The sequence below is a fragment of the Rattus norvegicus genome, chromosome 1 (genome assembly GCF_021556685.1).
Source record: "Rattus norvegicus strain SHRSP/BbbUtx chromosome 1, alternate assembly SHRSP_T2T, whole genome shotgun sequence".
NCBI lineage: Eukaryota > Metazoa > Chordata > Mammalia > Rodentia > Muridae > Rattus > Rattus norvegicus.
Genome location: NC_141534.1, coordinates 124,626,260 through 124,648,851, shown reverse-complemented (window position 1 = coordinate 124,648,851; position 22,592 = coordinate 124,626,260). Strand labels below are relative to the sequence as shown.

The 22,592-nt window shown below is 37.2% G+C and overlaps 1 protein-coding gene across 1 annotated transcript in view; it reads left to right on the top strand.

Annotated features, from left to right (window-relative positions):
* The window catches only part of LOC134483425 (uncharacterized), a 329,893-nt gene that overhangs the window by 24,626 nt on the left and 282,675 nt on the right, over positions 1-22,592 (top strand). Inside the window, exon 2 of the mRNA XM_087600956.1 lies at positions 4,159-4,308. The gene's annotated coding sequence lies outside the window, so the exon portion shown is untranslated. The remainder of the gene's footprint in view (positions 1-4,158; positions 4,309-22,592) is intronic.

The window sequence follows — 22,592 nt, the reverse complement described above, 5'->3', positions numbered from 1 at the left end:
AATTTACTATCAGATAACTATCTAAAGAACAGATACATGAAAGCTAAGATAGATCTATTGTCAAGTCTTATATAAAACCTATGGTAGATATTTTCTCATTTTACATACATCTTCTGTTGATTTTTCCTCATAAAAATACTTGTAAAATATACTAGTAATGACCTTTGTTTAAAATGTAACTATATAAGTTTCTATAAATACTTGAGAGTTGGAACCTGTATTGAAATAATCCTAAATCTCTCTTAACAGAGGGAGACATTGGCTATGAGAAAATAATCTTTCCTTTTCTGTTCTAGTAAAATTTTTTATACATCAATAAATGTGTTCCCAGATACTTCTAAATTTCTAAACATTTTGTAATTGATTAGACCTAAATTCTAGTATGATACCGCAAGAAATTATCAGCTTATATTTTGCAATTTGCCTGTATTTAAATTTCCAGTAAAATGGTTGAGAAAATTTCTGTATTTGCTTTATTTATGTATATCAAAAATAGATTTAAATTTCTTTTAATTATTCATTTCTATGTGGCAACGACAGCCAATAATTAAAGTAAAGTCCTTAGATACAAATGGTTTAATCATTAGAATTGGATTTCCATGATTTTAATAATTTCATTCACTTGCTCTTGCTACTACCTCAAGCAAACTGTCTTCCCAATTTTTCTTAGTTTATACTTTTTTCTATATTCCTTAACCTACATCTTATATCTACCATATTATATTTTTTGTTTCTTCATGTGTTTTGTTTCTCAGTTAGGAATGGTTACTTGTTATTATGTATTTATTCTATATTCTATATTCTAATTTTGCAGCACAAATTTCTCCTACCTGGTTCTTGCCACGTTCATATCATGTAAATCCCCTTTTTTCTCTCTCTCTCCACTTAGAAAACATACACACATAAACATAAAACATCAATAAAGTAAAACAAAACCAAGAGAAAAAGGAATCAGAAAATAAATAAATACAACCTCACAAAAACACCTAGATACAGAGACTCAGGTCCCCACTAAATCACAAATTAAAATACAAAATATGGTGTCATAATATATGAAAAATCACCAGTATGGTTAAAAAATAGTACCTAATGACTCAAAAATAAGAACTCAAAATTATTTTTGATTCACATGATGTATCTGTACATTGCGTGGGAATAGGCCTAATCTTCAGTGTGGATTCTGTACCCAGTAAGGTACTACTGGAGTAAACTATTTTTCCATTTGGAGAATTTGTCAAATGGAGATAGCTTCTTGGTGATGGGTGGGAAATTATATATCATTCCTACTCAGTGCATGGACGCCGAATAATGTTGCACTCTACAGTCCCTGTGCATGTGTCATTGTCTCTATGTGCTCACATGTGCATCAATCCTATTATGTCTGGAAGGTAATATTGCTTTGCTACCATTTCTCCCAGAACCATGTACTGGCCTTAGTATCTTTCTACAATATCTTCTACAAATTTTTTGGCCCATGAAGTAGGAGTTTAGATGGCAATATGTAATTGATGACAGGAAGATCCAAGGTCTTTCACTCTGTACATTGTCCAGATAGAAATCTCTGTCTTAGTTCATCTACTGCATATGTGAACTTTTTTTATGATGGTGAAAAAACACAATAAATCTATGGGTATAACAATGTTATTGCAAAATCTTTTATTGATGCATATTTAAGCAGAAAATAATACCTGCTATCATCTCTATACTGAGACAGCTTGCCATGATAACAATGTCAGAAATGTAATCTGTCTCACTGAGTAACCCTCAAGTCCAGTCAGACAGTGGTTGCTTAACCCCTTACAGGTGCCACTACTTTAGCAGTGTATCCTCTAGGCAGCTGACTGTGATCAAACAGTATAGACGTTGGTTGCTGTTTAAATTTTCCCACAGGAACCTTGCAGAATAAGTTTCAGTAGCACCAACACTATTCTGTAGGTGACAGTTAGTTAGGCACCTGCTTGTCCTCTCTATGTTCAATAGAAATGTGTTACCTTCCGCAATAGAGCCATCATCATTTAGTACAGAACTCTCAATAGCTTAGGAAAAGGTCCGAGTCCTTTGGAGGGTGTAGAGTTCCATTAAGAAACTTTGGCCAAGAATATATATTAGATATAACCAATATTTTTAATTGGAGATTTAATTGCATGACAAGAGATATCTGTATCTAAGTAGGGCATTCTCTATTCTTGGTGATTTCATTTAAATTCCTTCCATTTCGGTTAAATACTAAAATGTTAAAGATTTTCAAAATGGTTTTGGCTATTCCAATCAGTAATAACCTCTATCCTCTTGTCTTCCCATCTACATTTAACAGCCCCATTCCAATGATAACCCCAAGAAATGCTAAAATTATTTATATTATTAGTATTCCTCATTAAATCCTTCTCTCTATCTTTTCACTAACTCTATACTGTTCATCTGTGGATTTAAGAATTTTTGAATGGCTTTGGTAAGATTTAATGGTTATATCCAAATATAATCTAATATGTACCATGTTTGTCTTTGGGGTACTCAGTATATCATCACGAGTTTTTTCTTCTTCCTTTCATTATGAGTCCCATAATTTGTTTTTGAATACATGAGTAATATCCCATTATATTGTAACACATATTCATTAAACATTTTACTACGTATGAACAGCTATGCTGGTTTTTTTTTTTAATTTTTAACTAATACAACATGGAGGGGGCACTATTTTGGCAATAGTAATTGCAGATAATTTCTTCAGTGATGGTCATTAGCACTTCTGGATTGACCCATTTATATGCTAATTTTCATTATGATTAAGCAGTAAGCTCTGTAAAGGGGTTGGGTGGAAGAGAGTTGGGTATTAATCTGAATAATCAGAAACAGTTCACCTACACTTGGATCCTCTTTGCTTCTAAATGCAGGGAGTGCTCAGAAGTCAGCATGAAGACAAGCCCATTCCAACCTAGTTTTGTTCTGCAAAATTTTCATCCTTAAATCAACTATTCTTCAGTCATTCCTCTTAGAATAATTGCTTATCAAAATTGATAACATTTAACATTTTGTAAATCCCAATCAAATCTGTTTTTGAAGAAACACCATTTTGTGAGAACAATGGCTAAACTCCAACTCTAGGAAGAAAGTCACAAAGTTCACCTACAGAAACATCCTATGGCAACCCATCCCTCTAGGCAACAGTAAGTCAGGCTACAATAACGTAGTCAAGATACATATAGATATCGTAAGACATCCTGCAGAGAATAGCTAACCACCCTGTTTATCAGTTGGGTTTGTTCCTGTGTTCCGTTCCTACAGAGTACAACAGAATGCAGTTTTTAAAATATTATCTTGTTGGCCCTTATGAAAATTCCCAAGTTTGTTGTTACCATAATAAAAACACTGAACCCCTAAACTGGAGGTTATCACTCTGACATGATATAATGCAGAAAGTGGAATACCTGGAACTGGAAGTCATAACTAAAACCCTTGCATATTTATGTCAGAATTGGCCCCAATAGGACTTTGTGGGGTCCCTGAAGTTTGGGGATAGCATTGTAACCAGCCACTTAAAAAGGTTTGTTTACCTTTTTGGTAGATATTGAACTCTTCTTTGTAACTTTCTACTAACAGTTGATAGATAAGCCTTCAATAGAATAAAAAGAATTCTGTTCCTAAAGTGTCTTTTCCTCTCATATTTACTTATATAAACACAGGCTTGAGCAAACTTTTTAGGTTATTACCCTTCACTATTAATCTTATTCCATTAAATGGTGTTACATTTGTGATTTATTAAAATGATAATAATTAATATTATTATTTATTATTACTATTACTATTATGACGTTTATTCCTCTCATTCATTACACCTGATTTCCCTTCAACCGCTCTATGAAGCTCTCCCCAATATCTCTCCTCTCACCCCAGATCCATTCCTCCTCCCATTCCTTTAAAAAACAAAGCAAAACAAAACAAACAAGCAAACAAAAGAGCAGTTTTCATAACGGATATGTTAAGAGAACACCTAACTTTAGCATGCAAAGGTACATTAAGGCTAGGACCAAAACCTCTCATTAAAGCTGGGAGAAGAAACCGCCAGCGATTTAATTGTTTCTGTCTGAAGCAATTGACAGCATGCCTTGTGATGGGTGGTATGTTTCCTTGTTAACAATTATTTTTAAATTTTATTTCTAGACTATTTTGAAGAATGGATTTAGAACTGCATTATTTCCAAAAAGATGATTTCTAGACAATACCGAGAAATCCTTTTCTTTTCGGTACCCTCAACAATAACTAAGATACAATTGCGGATTGTTGCTCCAATCAGTAGATCTGCTAAAGGAAGTAAGTCAAAAAAAGCTCTGTATGCCGCGTTGCCCCTCCCTGTCCTCCACCCTCCATCCCCCAGCTCCCTGGTCTCAAGGAGAGACAATAAGGAGAAACTACAAAGACCAAAATTCCTTTCGGTTTCCAACTTCCTCTCCGGCCAAGCTTAGAAGTGACACCCACCTTCACTAATTTCCTTTGCTTGCAGGAACACAGTAGTTTCTTTTTCCAGTTTTCAGTTTCAGAATATTTTCAGAATGAATTAGTAATTATACGAATAGTACAACTCCGCCTGTTTTTTCGGTATCTTGTTTTCTTAAAATATAGATTTTCATATACGCTGAAAAGTAGGATTTGCTTTTCTAGATAAGGAAGTGTTCAGCTTTAATTGAGGAATCACAGAAGTCACGAATCACTTCACATAATTTTAAAATGAAAAAAAAATGTGGTTTTTAGTAGAATCCTAGTTTGTTTGTTTGTTTGTTTTTAACGTAAATTTAGATGTCATTTTTTAAAATGGAATGTGGATGTCTAACACAGGACAGGTTTTGAATTCTGCAGTTCTTTTATGTACCTGCCAATATGTATATAAACACAAAAGGCCGGGACATATTTTATAGGAGGTACTTGCTTCACTGCCACATAATTTATCCTCAAGAATTATGACAATTACAGTGTATGGGGGGGTTCACTGACTTTAAGCAATTATTTGCCTTTTTTTTAACCTTTTAATATTTCTTATTCATTTTGGATGGTCAGTAAAGCAGTTTTTATGAAAGCAAAAAAAATTCAACATAGTCCTTTTGTGACGTCATTTTGCTTATATCAGATTTTAGAATAGGATATTAGTAATTAATTTATAGTCAAAGAGCAAATGAAGGGCCAGTGGATGGAAAATCACTATATACTGAGGAAGGCTGGCTTGAAAAGGATCAGAGTGATAAGATACCATCTTGAAAAGAGGAAAGATGAGAAACACTCAGATATGCAGACAAGTGGATTCTTGGTTATAGAAAAATGGTTTTTGCAAAACAAACGGTAAATCAACTCTATCTAGTACTTTACAAGCTACCTCACAAAATAGTATTTCTGGGAGAATTGATGTGGTCTATCATTCAGTCCAATAGTGAAAGGCCAATGAGATGTGCCTAGAGCAAGTGAGGAAACTGAGGCAGTTGTAGATATTATCTGAGGATAAATATATTGCAGCAGATAGACTATTACAGGGTCCAAAAATGTTTCTCATTAAAATAGAATTATTTTGAAAATATAATTATATCCTAAATATTAGATTCTGTATCCTGGATGAAATTTGAGTGAGGAAGCTAACACTCCCTTTTTTAGGACATTTAAGTCTTTTGTTGTTGCTGCTGTTCTCCTTTCTGCTGAAAATATTTTACGTTATACTTTGAGGGATCTGTCTATAGAATTTCGAAGGTGTTTGACAAATGCTTTACTTGTATTTAACAGTGGCATATTCTTATCTCTCCTGTAATTTAATTATCTACTAGCCTCCGTGTGCTTCTTTCCTTGGGGAATCCTGGCAACCTTGTATACCAAGCTTGAATGGAAAGAATGAAGCATTGATCAGCCAGGTTCTTTAAAGAGTAACACAGTCTTCATGAGTATTGACTAAGAAGCCATCTCCAGAGAAGCTTTTCAGAGAAATAACTCTTTTTTATTGTGGTTAAGAAGAGTTATATAAACTTGGGTAGGAGATAGGTGTTTGTGGGCTGGGTATACCTCTTAGCTGTGGCTGGACTTCTAGGAATGCTTTATTTGAACAAGGAATTCTAGGTGCTTCTATATCCTCATATTGAGAGAGGAAGTTTGAGAACTAATTTAGTCACCAAAGTAACTACCTAAATGTGAGGTTGATAAGATCATAAGTTCTATGTGCTCTGGCCCAGAGCAAGATGAAAAACAGTCCTATTCCTGTTGGTCTCAGAAAGAGATTTTCATGGTTTACACAGGTGATAATCTCACTCTTGCTCCAGACAGGCTCTGTCAGTGAACGGCTTCTAACTTCAAAATTATGTTGATACATCTGCATACTGAAATTGACAAGGACAAAATAATGTTACAAGTAAAATTATTAGTTGCAAATACCCATTTAAAAATATTGTTACTTAAGATCAATTTTTAGTAAATATACAATGGAAATAAACTATGAACAAGAGAAATAGTTAATCCAAAACAAGGATAAATTATTATTGCCTACACACCCAATACTTAAAAAATATAAAGAACTGTACATCCAAAAGAATTAACATAGTCAACGTTTTGGATATATGCATGGCACAAGCTGAGGAATCTGTGGTTAGAGAGTATATTTGCTTCTTGTAATTACTACAGTTATTTCAATTATTCATACTATGGCCTTCACTGTTAAAACTTCATATATAATAATCTAGATCTACTTGCATATAAGTATAATGTTAAGAATAGCGGAAGAGAGTGATAATCACACCTGGAGCAGGAGAGTAATTAATATTGATATGATTTGACTCTGGAATTTCTCTCTTTTTTTAATCTTTATTAACTTGGGTATTTTATTTATTATTTACATGTCAAATGCTATTCCCATTTCCGGTTTTCCATGCCTACATCCCCCTAACCACTCCACCTCCCCTTCTCTATGGGTGTTCCCTTCCCCATCCTCCCCCCTTACCACCCTCCCCCCAACAATCACGTTCATTGGGGGTTCAGTTTTGGCAGGACCAATATCTTCCCCTTCCACTGGTGCTCTTACTAGGCTATTCATTGCTCCCTACGTGGTTGGAGGCCAGAGTCAGTCCATGTATTGTCTTTGGAGAGTGGCTTATTCCATAGAAACTCTGGTTGCTTGGCATTGTTGCTCATTTTAGGTCTCAAGCCTCTTGAAGCTCTTTCAGCCCTTTCTCTGATTCCTTATACCGGGTCACGTTTCCAGTTCAGTGGTTTAATGATGTCATTCAACTATGTATTTGTTGTAGTCTAGCTGTGTCACTAAGGAGAGATCTACATCTCATTCCTGTCAGCCTGCACTTCTTTGCTTCATCCATCTTATCTAGTTTGGTTGCTGTATATGTATGGGCCACATGTGGGGCAGGATCTGAATGGGTGTTCCTTCATACCTTTACCAACACTTTGCATAGCCTGAATTTGGTCTCCTATTATCAATTACCTTTTAAGAAAGCTTTCTGTGATGATTTATATATGCTCCACCCAGGAACCATCACATTTGAATGTGTCACCATTCGATGTAGGTGTCTAACTGTGGATATGGGATTTAACACTCTTTCCTACGTGCCTGGAAACCAGAATTCTGCTATCAGACTTTAGATGAAGATAGAGAACTATCACCTCTGCCTACACAATGCCTGTCTGGATGCTGCCATGCTCTTGCCTTCGTGAAAATGGATTGAATATCTGAACCTATATGCCAGACCCAATTAAATGTTCAACTTTATAAAACTTGTCTTGGCTAATATCCACTTATTAATAAGTACATACCATGTACATCCTTTTTGCTCTGAGTTACTTGACTCATGATGATATTCTATAGTTCCCTCTATTTGCCTGCAAATTCCATGGAATACTTGTTCTTAATAGCTTAGTTGATTGATTGCAGATTGTATCATCTTGCAAGTCCACAAGTTATGGAGTAATGTTTCTCTTTCTACAAATCCTCCATAACATGAGTTGTGACCTGAGTTTTTTCATTGACCATTCAGATTGATGTAAGGGAGGATCTCAAGGTGGTTTTGACTTTCATTTCCTGATCACTACAGACTTTTCAGATTACTCTAAATGCTTTTCAGTCATTCAAGAAGCCTCTGCAGTGAATTCTCTGTTACGTACCCCATTTTTTGATTAGGTTGATTGTTTGTTGGTGGTTAGCTTCTGGTGTTCTTTATATACTTTGCATCTTAGCCCTCTGTCAGATGTGAATTAGTAAAAAAAATTCTCAATCTATTGGTGGCTGATTTTCCCTATTGACTATGTCTTAGCCTTACAGTTTCATGACATGACATTTATCAATTATTTATCTTAGAGGCAGAGCCACTGGCGTTTTGTTTAGCAAATTTCACCCTGTGCCAGTAAGGTCCAGGTTGTTTGCCAGTTCCTCCCATGTACACTCAGTATACATGGTTGTAGTGGATACCAGCAAAACAAGTAACATATACCCAGGATACAATCCACAAAACTCAATAAGTTTAACAAGCCAAAGGGTACAAGTTAGGATGGCTCAATCCTACTTAAAAGGGAGAAGGAAAGAGAGCAGGGGATGGAGGGAAAGTCCTGAGTGTGAAAGGGAACAGGGAAGGAAAGATGGCAACATGATCAGCATGATCAGGTATGTAGGGGAGCAGATTGAAGTCTTGATGGCCAGAACGAAGAATACCAACAGGCAACTTCAAGAAGTAGGAGGTGCAGGGACACTCTAGAACATACCAGAGACCAGGGAAGTGAGAGACTCTCAGGATTCAAAGGCAGGAACCTTAGATGAGATTTCCTATAGTCAGGAGAGGGTACATCTAAAGTCCATATTCAGTAGAAAAGAGGGCAACAAGTTGAAAGATGGGATTGCCATCCCACTGTCAAAAAACCTGACCCATAATTGTTCCTGTTTGGAAGAATAGCAGGGACAAAATGGAGAGGAGCCTGAGGCAAAAATGGTCTCGTGATAGGCCCAAATTGAATACAACTAAAGGGTAGACTTCAAGGTCTGACACTACTTCTGATGCTAGGGTATACCATACTTAAAAATGAGCTCAACATGACTGCCCTCCAAAGGGCCCAACAATCAGATGAGAGAAATGCAGATATTTATACCCAATGAATGGACAGAAACTGGTAAACCCCATAGGTTGTTTAGGGAAAAGCTGGAAGAAGATGAGGAGGTTGGAGAACCTATTTGAAGACCAGAAGTCTGAACTAACCTGGAACCCTGAGATTTCTCAGACATTGTGCCACTAAACAGGAAGCAAAAACCCTGCTGATATGAGGCCCACAACACATATACCAGAGAACGGCCTGGTCTGGACTCAGTGAGAAAAGATGCAACTCTCAAGTGACCTAATGTCTAGGGAGAGGGAAGGTTTGATAATGTGGTCATGCAGGGACATCCTCCTGAAGAAAGGGGGGTGAAGGAGGTATAGGATAAAGAACAGTCAGAGGCCAGAATGAAAGGGAATAAAGACTTAAATATTTAAAAAATAATTAAAAAAAGATTTGCATTGGTCATGGAATTTGTACACAGCAGTAAAAGCCTAAGATAGAAGTTGGTACCAGGAATTGGGGTATTGATGTGATAGGCATGGACATGCTTTTTTGTGGAATAATCTGGATTTGGGGACTATAAAAAGCAGTGGGATGCTTTAAGTTGGACTTAATGGAATATCCTAGTAAGAATACATAGCCTTCATTCCTGAATATGATTTGAAGTGTACCAAAGTGTTCCAAGAGCATTTACTGTAGTAGAATTTTAGAATGTTGCGTTGAATGATTTTTTGTGACATTTTGATGAAGATTGTGGCTGCTTTTTGCCCATTTCTGAGTAGTCTACTTGTGGCTAACGTAAACAGATTTATATTAATTGCATTGACAAAGGAAGTCTCAAAAAACCCAGCACACTGAACTTTAATAAAGTCTCATGAACAGAATTTTGAACAAATGTAGCAAGCTTAGAAGGAAAAAAAATATGAAATATATGGTTCAAGTTTTACAGGGGCCCCCGAAAATCAAATGGATCTAAACCCTTTGTTCTAGGAAACAGACTAAGGGATGTAGAGTCAAAATCATACCTAGTTTAGTTTAGAACCGAACATGGTGGTACACACCTTCCATCGCAGAAGCCAAAGCCAACAGTATCTCTAAATGCAAGGCCAGCCTGGGACCAACCAGGTTCTACCTAAAGACAAGCCTGAAAACAGGCATGGTGGTATATGCCTTTAATCTCAGCATTATATGAGACAGAGCCATGAAAATCTTGAGTTCAAGGTCAATATACAAAGCAAGTTCCAGGAAAGCCAAGATTACACAGAGAAGGAGTTGTGAAAACAGAAAGCTGTTAATAGATTAAGGAAAGTCATGTTCCAGCCCGCTAAAGAAGCAGGGCATGGCAGCTTCAGCAATGTGTCTCTGCCTTTAGAGTGAAAAATAGAAGGAACGATAGATGCAACAATTGATGCTGGTTAGCTGGGGATAACACATTAGCAGTAATTAAGAATAGTCCAGCATTGCTGAGGGGAAATCTCCTGGGAAGTGTTTTCTGAGGGCACAAAGAAACTGTATTCCAGAGATAGCCAAGGATGTATGTAGTGCTGCAGTTGTACTTGGTAATATGAAAGAGTCACCCGGGTCGTATTGGTTTTGAGGTCATAAAGGGATCATGGAGAACAGCTGAATTTTGGCACTGTAAGAGGTCATGAAATGTCATTGGTGAATGTACAGCCTCAATTGTAGTTGATAGCCCAGGAATGAAGGAGTCATGAAAAGAATTTGAGGCTTAGCACCATTAAGAGAGCCTATCAGAGGCTGTTGGTGAAGATTAGTTGCATTAGAAGACACTTGAATATTGGAGATACCAGTACCATGGGCTGTTCAACAAGAATAATGGCAGTGGAGTTGATTAATCTGAGTTTAGAGTACTACAATGTGCAAATATACAGAAGTAAGCCCAGCAGTAGGAGAATCCTAGAAGATTTTGGGTGGATACCAGACATTGTAACAAAATCTGTAACATGAAAGCTTCCTTGGTCACCCTGAGATTTTTGAGATTCCAGAGCCATAGGATATCTCATGAGGAACATGGTATAGCCTCAGCCCAGGAGAAAGAAGTTTATTGCAGACAAAATCGTAAAATTTGATTTGAAGGTCTGAAGACCACTTTGACATCACAGATGAAGATGCAGAGTTTGAATGTTGTCCAGCTGGTTGCATGTGTAGCTTTGGGAATTACACTTACGTGATTGGATGAATCTCAGAAGAAATCTTAAACTTAGACTTTCAATATTATTGAGACTGCTATAGACTAGGGGATTTTTGAAGTTGGACTAGATGTATTTTGCATTATGTTATATTTAGGTATCATCCATAGAGACACACTTGTTTGAACATGCTGATGGGACAACTGGGTGAAATGTGATGGTTTTGTATGCCAGGCTTCATGAAAGGAAGAATTATGCTAGGAGCCTACAGATAAAGATAGAACTCTGAGCTCTTCCTGGAACCAGTAAAACAAGCATGTCAGTGGCCAATTATGGGTCACTAGATTAAAGAATTTATATTTGAATACAAAAAGGATAAGTATGGGAAAGACATTGAAATTGGAGGTACAGAACACAATGTAAGGCTTATGATTTAGATTAAACCACAGCAATTAAGACACCCAAACTTTTGAGACATACACTCTTCAGACTAAGATATTGAGTAATCCCCCTTTGTGTGTGTGTGTGTGTGTGTGTGTGTGTGTGTGTGTGTGTGTGTTTTCAAATTTGTTCTTTAATCATCTCAAGATAGGACAGCTACCTGATAAATACAAGCTTCTTGGGCAAGTTTATGATAAGAAAAATAAAAAAAATGTGATAATGAAACCAAAGAACTTAGAGCAAAGTAAATTCCCTTTAACAAAAAGTATTCTCATGGCAGAAACTCTTTAGTCATCCTAGATCGAAGACACATATTTCATTCTAGGCCTTTAAAGCACAAGCCAAGTGTTGCTTGAAGTAGTGATTGTCTCTATTCTGACAGAGCCACGTAGATTTTGACTAAACAGAAAGACTGATGGAAACACGTACAAAAAGTTTGTAGTAGAATGCAGACAGATTGCATGTATGAAATAACTGCTATTTTCAAATGAAGTAAAAAGTTATCTCAAAGCTAAATCCTATCCCTAATTTTTACATGGGCCATCTAAGAAATGTTTTCCCTCAGAATCATAGGAAACATAACACAGGAACCTGTTCACAGGCATATCTCAGTATAGACAAATTAACACACGATTTAAGGATCAATGAGATTCAGATACACTCAAACTAATAGAAGAATAAGTGGGGAAGATTCTCGAACACATGGGCACTGGAGAAAATCTCCTGAACAAAACACCAATGGCTGATGCTCTAAGATCAGGAATGAACGAATGGGATCTCATAAAACTACAAAGCTTCTGTAAGGCAAAGGACACTGTTGTTAGGAAAAAATGGCAACCAACGAATTAGGAAAATATTTTTAGCAAACTTACAATTGATAGAGGCCTTATATCCAAAATATACAAAGAATTCATAAAGTTAGACTGCAGGGAGAAAAATAAGCCTATTATTAATGGGGTTCAGATCTAAACAAAGAATTCACAGCTGAGAAATGCGATATTGCTGAGAAACACCTAAAGCAATGTTCAAGATCTTTAGTCAGAAGGGAAATGTAAATAAAAACAAACTGAGATTCCACCTCACACCAGTCAGAATGGCTAAGATTTAAAAAATCTGGTGACATCAGATGCTGACCAGTATGTGGAGAAAGAGGAACACTCTTCCATTGTTGGTAGGATTGCAGACTGATACAGCCATTCCTGAAATCAGTCTGGAGGTTCCTGAGAAAATTGCACATTGCACTACCTGAAGACCCAGCTATACCTCTCTTGGGCACATACCCAAAATATGCTCCAACATATTACGAAGTCACATGCTCTACTATTTTCGTATCACCCTTATTTATAATAGCCAGAAGCTGGAAAGAGCCCAAATCCCTTCAACAGAGGAATAGATACAGAAAATGTGGTACATCTACAGAATCGAATATGATTCAGCTACCAAAAACAAGGACTTTATGAAATTCAGAGGCAAATGAATGGAACTGTAAAAATATAATCCTGAGTGAGGTAACCCAAACACAGAAAAACTCATGTGGTATGCACTCATTGATAAGTGGTTATTAGCCCAAATGCTCAAATTACCCTAGATGCACAGAAAACATGGAACTCAAGAGGATGACCAAAATGTGGATGCCTTACTCCTTCTTTAAAAGGGGAACAAGAATACCCTTGGGAGGGGATAGGAAGGCAAAGTTAAGAACAGAGAGTGAAGGAACACCAATTCAGAGCCTGCCCCACATGTGGCCCATACATATACAGCCACCAAACTAGATAAGATGGATGAAGCAAAGAAGTGCAGGCTGACAGGAACCGGATGTAGATGTATCCTGAGAAACACAGCCAGAATATTTCAAATTCATAGGCGAATGTCAGCAGCAAAACACTGAACTAAGAACAGGACCCCCGTTGAAGGAATCAGAGAAAGGACTGAAAGAGCTGAAGGGGCTTGAGACCCCAGATGAACAATGCCAATCAACCAGAGCTTCCAGGGTCTAAGCCACTACCCAAGCACTACACATGGACTGACCCTGGGCTCCAACTGCATGGGTAGCAATAAATAGCCTACTAAGGGCACCAGTGGAAGTGGAAGTCCTTGGTTCTGCCAAGGCTGGACCCCCCAGTGAAAGGGACCCTTGGAGGGAGGGCAATAACGGGGGAAATGTTGGGAGGGGAACATCCATATAGAATCAGAGGTGGAGGGGTTGGGGGATGTTGGGCCGGGAACCGGGAAAGGGAATAACATTCGAAATGTAAATAAGAAATACTCAAGTTAATAAAAAAATAAATAAATAAGTAATGAATGATTTTGCTTTCTCTATACTTCCAATATTTATAAAATATAAAGAAAAGTAAATACAACAAAAATATCATTCACTTTTGATAAGATACGTGATGGCACAGGCAGAGAAATCTGTGGGTTAATAGAACATTTGCTTCACTCAATTGCTATTGTTACTTCTGTCATTCCTACTGTGGACTTTACGGTATCAGAATCCTCTTCTATATTGCATATAATTATAATGTCAAGTACAGCAGAAGTGAATGATTTCACCTAGGTCAGGAGACTAATTAATATTTATATGATTCTGAATTTTCTTACTTAATGCCTTTTCCAACTGTATGTATCCTGAACTCTGACATATTATCACTTTGTAAGAAAGCTGGTTTAGAGTTATGGGACATATGAAAATATTAGATTTTTCAATGCGCAAAATGTGACTTTTCATCAACAGGGGAAACATTTAACTAAACCCTTTTACAAAAGAAAAAGAAAAAAAACCAACTAAATGTTTGAGAGAATTGGGTGACTTATAAGAACATTGCAATTGTTGATATTTGGAATGTTAAAGATCTAGAACCAAAATATCTTGGACTTTTAGTACACTTATAAGCAACTTAACATTCAATTCTGTCTCACTTAATGAACTTTCAATTAGATGGTAACGCTTTGGGAATATATTATCCAATCACTAGGCAAATGAAAGAAACATAAAAATTAAGATTATCATCCAGAGTTATATAAAATCTATGGTATGTATTATCACAATTTCCATACCCCTTCAGTTGATTTCACTCGAAATCATATTGTTAAACACTACTATATGATTTTTTGGTTCTTTTTTTTTTTTTCGGAGCTGGGGACCGAACCCAGGGCCTTGTGCTTCCTAGGTAAGCGCTCTACCACTGAGCTAAATCCTCAGCCCCATACTATATGATTTTTACAATGTGGCTATACATGTCTGTGTAATTACTTTAGTGTTAGAACATGTAAAGAAGTCACCCCAAATTTCTTTTCCCATCTGCTGACATTCATACTGGGCTAGAGCAAATAATCTATTCTTTTTCTATATTTAACTTTTATTTTTCTTTGATATTTGTATGTATTTATATTTCAAATGTTATCCCCTTTCCCCCATGCCCCATACCCATTCTTCTGTTGAAGGACATCTGGGTTCTTTCCAGCTTCTGGCTATTATAAATAAGGCTACTATGAATATAGTGTTGCTTGTGTTCTTGTTATATTTTGTAGCATCGTTTGGGTATTTGACCAGAAGTAGTATATCCGGGTTGTTCAGTAATCCTACATCCAATTTTATGAGGAACATTCAGACTTCTTTCCAGAGTAGTTGAATCAGCTTATATTCCCACGAACAATGGAGGAGGGATCGTATTTCATTACATCCTCTCCAGGATCTCTTTTCACCTTAAGTTTTATCTTAGCCATTCTTACTGACGTGAGGTGGAATTGCAGGGTTGATTTTATTAGCATATCCCTGGTGATTAAGCATGTTGAACTTTTCTTTACGTGTTTCACAGCCATTTGATATTCTTCTGTTGAAAAGTCTTTGTTTAGCTCTGACCCCCAATTGTTAATACAGTTATTGGAGTCTATGGAGTTGAACTTCTTGAGTTATTTGTGTATGTTGAATACAATTCCTCTATCAGATGTAGGATTGGAAAAGATATATTCCCAGTATGTTGGTTGCCATTTTGTCCAATTGACAATGTTATTTGCCTTACAGAAGCTTTCCAAATTCATGAGGTTCCATTTGCTGGTTCTTGATCTTAGAGCATAAGCCATTTATGTTCTGTTTGGGACTTTTTCCCCACTGCTCATGGATTCAGACTATCCCCCCCCCTTTTTCTTCTATTAGTTTCAGTGTATCTGGTTTTAGGTGAAGGTTATTGTTCCACTTGGACATGAGTTTTGTACAGAGAGATAAGAATGGGTTAACTTGCCTTCTTCTACATGTCGACCTCCAGGTGAACCATCACCATTTGTTGAAAATGCTGTCTTTTTTCCCGGGAGAGTTTTACCTCCTTTTCCAAAGATCAAGTGACCATAGATGTGGTGGGAATGGTCATTTCTGCTTCTTCAATTATATTATATTGACCTACCTGCCTGTCTCTGTATCAATCCCATAGAGTTTTGTCTTGCTGCTCTGTAATATAGTTTGAGGTTAAGGATTCCCCCAGAAGTTCTGTTACTATCCTAAGATTTTTTGTTTTTCCAAATGAATTTGAAAATTCCTCATTCGAACTCTATGAGGAATTGAGTTGAAATTTTGCTGGAGATTGCATTGAACCTGTACTTTGCTTAAGGCAAAATTTCCATTTTTATTGTATTAATACTGACAATTTAGAAGCATAGGAACTCTTCCCATCTTCTGGGATCTTTTTCAGTTTCTTTCTTCAGTGATTTCAAGTTCATGTAAGACAGATATTTCACTCTTTTTTAGAGTCACACCTATGTATTTTATATAGTCTGTGACTATTATGAAAGAAGTTGTTTCCCTAATTTCCTTCTCAGTCTCTTTATCTTTTGAGTAGAGAAAGACTACTGATCTTTTTGTGTTAAATTTATATACAGCCACTGTGATAAACATGCTTATCAGGATTAGGATTCCTATGGTGAATTTTTGGGTTCACTTAAGTATATAATCATACCTTCTGCAAATAGTGATATTTTGACTTCTTGCTTTCCAATTTGTATTCCTTTGATTTCTATTTGTTTTACAGGACTTCAAGTACTACATTGAATAGGTAGAGAGTGAATGAGCAGCATTTTCTACTCCCCAATAGTAGTGGGATTGCCACAATTTTCTCTTCAGTAATGTAGGCTATTGGCTTGCTATATATTGCTTTTTACAACATTTAAATTTGGGCCGTAAACACCTGATCAATCCAACACTTTTATCATGACAATATGTTGAACGTGTCAAATACTTTCTCAGCATCTAATGAAATGATTACGTGGTCTTTTTTTTTAGTTTATTTACATAGTGTATTACGTTGATGGATTTCTGTGTACTGAAACATTCCTGAGACCCTGGGTTAAAGCCTACTTGATCATGATGGATGACCCTTTGGATTTGTACTGGGACTCAGTTTACAGGAATTTTACTGAGCATTTTTTATTGATGTTCATAAGGAAGATTGGTCTGAAGTTCTCTTTCCTGTTGTATCTTTTATAGTTTAGGTTATAAGCATGTCTTGCCCAGCTTCAATGTTCCCACTCTCACCCATTCATTCCCACCTCAACACCCTGGCATTCCCCAAACTGAAGACACAAGTCATCACAGGAACAAGGGTTTCTCCTCTTATTGATACAAGATAATGCCATTTTCTGCTACATATATGACTGGAGCCCCCATATGTAGACTTTGGCTGGTGGTTTAGTGTCTGGGAGCTGTGGTGGTCTGGTTGGTTGATATTATTATTCTTTCTACAAGGTTGCAAACACATTCTGCTCCTTCAGTCCTTTCTCTAACTACTCCATTGGGGTCCCCATGCTCGGTGCAATGGTTAGCTGCAAGCTGTATCAGTAAGGCTCTGGCAGAGCCTCTTAATAGATATCCATATCAGGTTCATATCAGCAAGCACTTCTTGGCCTCAGCAGTAGTGACTGGATTTGGTGGCTGCATATGGGATGAATCCCCAGGTGAGGCAGCTACTTGATGACCTTTCCTTCAGTTCTGCTTCACTTCAATCATTCAGCAGTCTATAACAGACTCAACAATTTTAAAAGTCCAAATTCCAAATTCTCTTCTGAGATTCATCTAATCACTTCACTATAAACCTCAAAGCAATACAGGATACCAATTGGGCAAATTCCAAACTCTGCATCTCAATGGCTGATATCAAAGTAGTCTTCAGATCTCCAATTCCCTTTTAATCTATGTTGATTGCAGAAACATATTACTCCTGTGCTGATTCAACTCCCTTTTATCTGTTTTCTTCAGTAGATAATCCATTGCTCTGGCATCTGAAACAACTTGGGGTTTCCACGGCAAGTTCAATGTAACAGCTTCTTTTTTCAGTATTTGGGATCCACTCAAGATCTTCTGGGCTACACCAAGGGCTTGGTACACTTCCTCGGGTCTGTCCATTAGAGTACACACCTTTTCTTTTAGGTTCCAGATGCCTCTACTCCTCGGCTGCTATTGTTCGTGGTGGTCATCTTATGGTAGTGTCATCTCGCAAACACGGCTGTCTTCCACTTCTATTATGTTTCACCAATATCCTCTCATAGGCTCTCTTCATGGTGCCAGGCCTCAATTCCTTTGCATAACCCCTTCAGTCCTTGGCTGTCAATTGCAACTGAGGCTACAATTTCACCAATGACCTTTCAGGGCCTCTCACAGTGCTAAGCCTTAGGTGCTCTTCATGACCCCTTCTTCCTTCAAGACCAGTATTATCTGGGTGACTCCTACACATTAACAATTACAGCTGCAGCATGAGGTACAAACATCATTATTTCTGGAACACAGCTTCTTTTTCCTCTCAGAAAACAGTTGCCAGAAGATTTCACCTCAGTGATGATGTGTCATCTTAATCAACACTATTTTCTTAGCTCCAGCTGACCAGCCTCTATTGTTCCAGTAGTCACCTTCTCTTCTTGAGTATAAAGCAGACACTCATGGCCAAAGCTGCTGAGTTCTGCTGCTGACAGGAGCCGGACTTTGCCCTTGTGTTCTATTACATTATCAGTAGCTTCCTCTTCTCCATCTCCTTCACTGCTTAAGATTGGATCTCTTGGATCTTGCTATGTGCTTTTACCTTAAACTCAGAGATCTGCATGTCTCTGTCACCCATAATGCTGGTATTAAAGGCATATATGTCCTTGCCTGGATTTACCCTTTTCTTCAGCTAGAATCTGCTTTTTCCCAGACTGGCCTAGAATTTACTGATCTGTTTTGCTTTATCTCACGGGATTAAAGGCATAGTCTCCCAAGCCTGGACCTGAATTTGCTGGGTAAGATATTGCCCCAAGGTCACCACTCCCTTAATTTTATTTAATATCCTTGGGTGCACAATCAAGCTCCATTTTCCTGATGCCCCTTTAATACTCAAACCACATATTTTAAATTTTTCCTTTCTAAGTTTGCTTCACTTTTCAAAACACTCATCATGATTCTTAACTGGAGAACAATGTCACTTTTTGACTTTTTTAAGACTTCCTCTGTCAATGCGATTAATATAAACCTCTTTACGTTTACCAAGGTAGATTCTTCAGACAACGGCAAAAAGCATCCGCATTCTTCACCAAAATACCACAAAACAGCTTCTATTCCACATACTGAAATTCTAAATTCAAACCTTTTCAGCCAGGTTGGCACATTTGAAATTGCTCTCAGCAAGAAATTTTTCCACATTCCTACTAGGATGCCTCATTAAGCCCCATTTGAACATTCCACCACATTCCAAATACAAGGACCCCAAAATTCACATCCTTCCAAACAAAATCATGGTTGGGCCTATCACAGCAAACCTTTCTGTGCCAGGTACCAAATTATCTCTTAGCTCAGGTTTTATAAAACAGACACCATTAGCAAGGCAACTCATATAAGGACAACATTTAATTGGAGCTGGCTTACAGGTTCAGAGGTTTAGTCCATTATCATCAAGGCAGTGTCATGGCAATGTCCAGGAAGACATGGTGCAGAAGGAGCTGAGAGTTCTACATTTTCATATGAAGGATTCTAGCAGAAAACTGGTTTCTGGGCAACTATGATGAAGGTTTTAAAGCCTGTGATTAGAGTGACATACTTATTCCAAGGACAAACCTACTTCAATAGCGCCACACATTTTAATAGTGATACTCCTTGTGCCAAACATATAGAAATCTTCACAGTATCATACAGGAAGCATCATACAATAGTAGATAATGACTTACACATGTTCTCCTCTGACCCATGAAATAAACGCTATCTCCCATAAGTAGGTTAATTTAATTTTAATGTCTAAGAAGGATGAACATGACATCTATATTTTCATTAAATTATAATTTTTGAAAATAGAATTTTTCACACAGTATATTCTAAGTGTGTCCCACCATATATTCCCCGGATTCTTGCCACCTCCAGAGTCACCTAATCCATCGCTTCTCGGCCTTTTGGCTAAGATCAAGTGCAGAGTCACCTAATCCTCAAGTTCTCATTCTCTCTCTCTCTCTCTCTCTCTCTCTCTCTCTCTCTCTCTCTCTCTCTCTCTCTCTCTCTCTCCTTAGAAATCATACAGGCAAATAAAAGTAATTCACGAAAATTAAAACACAACCACCAACTGTAGTAATAAGAGAATACTCACAAGAAAGAAGCACAAAGATACATAGAGACAAATGCCCACACATACACACAAATTAAAATAAAACAGGAATTCATAATATATAAAAAAAACTATTAGTACGTTTAAAAATACAGTACATTCTGAGTCCAAAGCAATAACTCAAAAAATTATTCTTGAATCACATGAGTTGTCTGTCTACTGCTTGGAATAAGACCTGATATTGCATGTGGATTCTGTACTCAGTAAGGAACTACTGGGATACACGAGTTTTTTCATTTGGAGAATTTGTAAAATGGAGATAGGTACTTGTTGAAGGGTAGGAGATCATATACCATACCTGCTCTCAGTGTATGGACATACCTATGCAGACTCTGTGCATGTTGCTGTTTCTTATATGTGTTCATATGGGTATCGGCCTTACTATATCTGAAATGTATTTTTGCCTTACTGGTATTTCTCCCAGTACCACTGGCCTTAGTATCTTTTTACAATGTCTTCTACAAAGTTTGCTGAGCCATGGAGGAGGAATTTTGATTGCAATATGTGATTTATGACAGAATTATCCAAGTTCTTTCATGCTGCACACTGTCCAAATATGGGTCTCTTTATCTAAACCTGTTTACATTATCTGTTAACTTCTATGATGAAGGTGCAGTAATACAATGTACTATGGATATAACATTGTTATTAGAAATAATTTTATTGATACGTATTGTAAGCTGGGAATGGTACATTCTTTTAGCCCTAGTCTCAGGTATTTTGCCATGGGAACAAATTCTTGACCCTTGGGAAAGGATTATGTCTGAGTCCTCATAACATGACATATTAAAAATTGTGAGAAAATATTCTCTAATTCATTCTAACATATGCCATTCATTTTGCTTTCCATAATTTCCTCATAGAGCCAAAAATTTAGGACATAGTTCTATAAACTCTTGTCATGTGATAAATAAAGTACTTTTTCTCATATGTGTAGAAATATTTTATATCTCTAGGCTGTAGCAATCAATCCTCAACCTGTGGACACAATTGTTTATTCTTCAGTATACTCTAAATGTGATAGCAGGTTTCCAACCATTTAAGTTACATTTTTAAAAGGCCATTTGAATAATCATATTTTCCATTCTTTATTAAAATACCTCCGTTTCTCCCAAAGGATTTCACAACAGTTAAAATTATTAACTACTGATTTAGAGAAACTGTTCAATTAACATCACCTATATGTCTGCTTCCCATGATCTGTGACAAGTCAGAGGGGACCTGAGGACTCAGTCTCCTGTCCTCTTCAGACATGTGCTCCATACCATATTATTCAAATACTTATATAAGTAGCAAACAATAAAATATTCTTCTAAAATAACTGCTTTTGAAATTGGCATTATTTTTCCCCTTGCAGCTTTTTATTGGATATTTTTTATTGACATTTCAAATGTTATTCCCTTTCCCCATTTCCCATCCATAAGCCCCTAACACATACCCCTCTCTCTTCTAAGAGGGTGATCCCCCACCACACCATCCACCCATTCTAACTTCCAAGCCCAGATGTTGCTTTACATTAAGGGTTACAGCCATAGCAGGGGCATGGACTTCTCCACACACTGGTACCAAAAAAAGGCCATCCTTTGCTACACATGCAGCTGGAGCGATGGGTGAGTCCATGTGTATTCTTTTAATGGTGGTTTAGTCCCTGGTGGGTATTGTTGTTCTTATGGGGTGCAAACCACTTCAGCGCTGCTCTTAACGGCCATTATTTCCGACTCTTCTCCAAATGTTATCTCCATGATCCCTCCTATGAATATATTTATTCCCCGATTTAAGGAGGACTGCAGCATTCCAACTTTAGTCATCCTTCTTCTTGAGTTTCATGTGGTAAGTGGATTGTATCTAGGGTAATCTGAGATTTAGAGCTAATATCCACTTATCAGTAAATGCATGCCATGTCTGTTTTGTTGTTGTTGTTATTGTTGTTGTTGTTGTTTTTGTGATTGGATTACCTCACTCAGGATGATATTTTCTAATTCCTCCCAGTGCCTATTAATTACATTAAGTCATTGTTTTGATAGCTGAGTAATATTCCATTTTGTAGATATACTACAATTTCTGTATCCATTCCTTTGGTAAAGAGCACCTGGGTTCTTTCCAGCTTCTGGATATTATAAATTACGCTGCTATGAACAAAGTGCAGCATGTGTCCTTGTTATATGTTGGATCACAGTTTGGGTATATGCCCAGGAGTGTTAGAGCAGGGTCCTCAGGTATTGCAGTGTCCAGGTTTCTGAGGAACCTCCAGACTTATTTCCTGTGTGGTTGTTCCAGTTTGTAATTCCACCAACAATGGAGGAGTCTTCCTCTTCCTCCACATCACTGTCAACATGTGGTG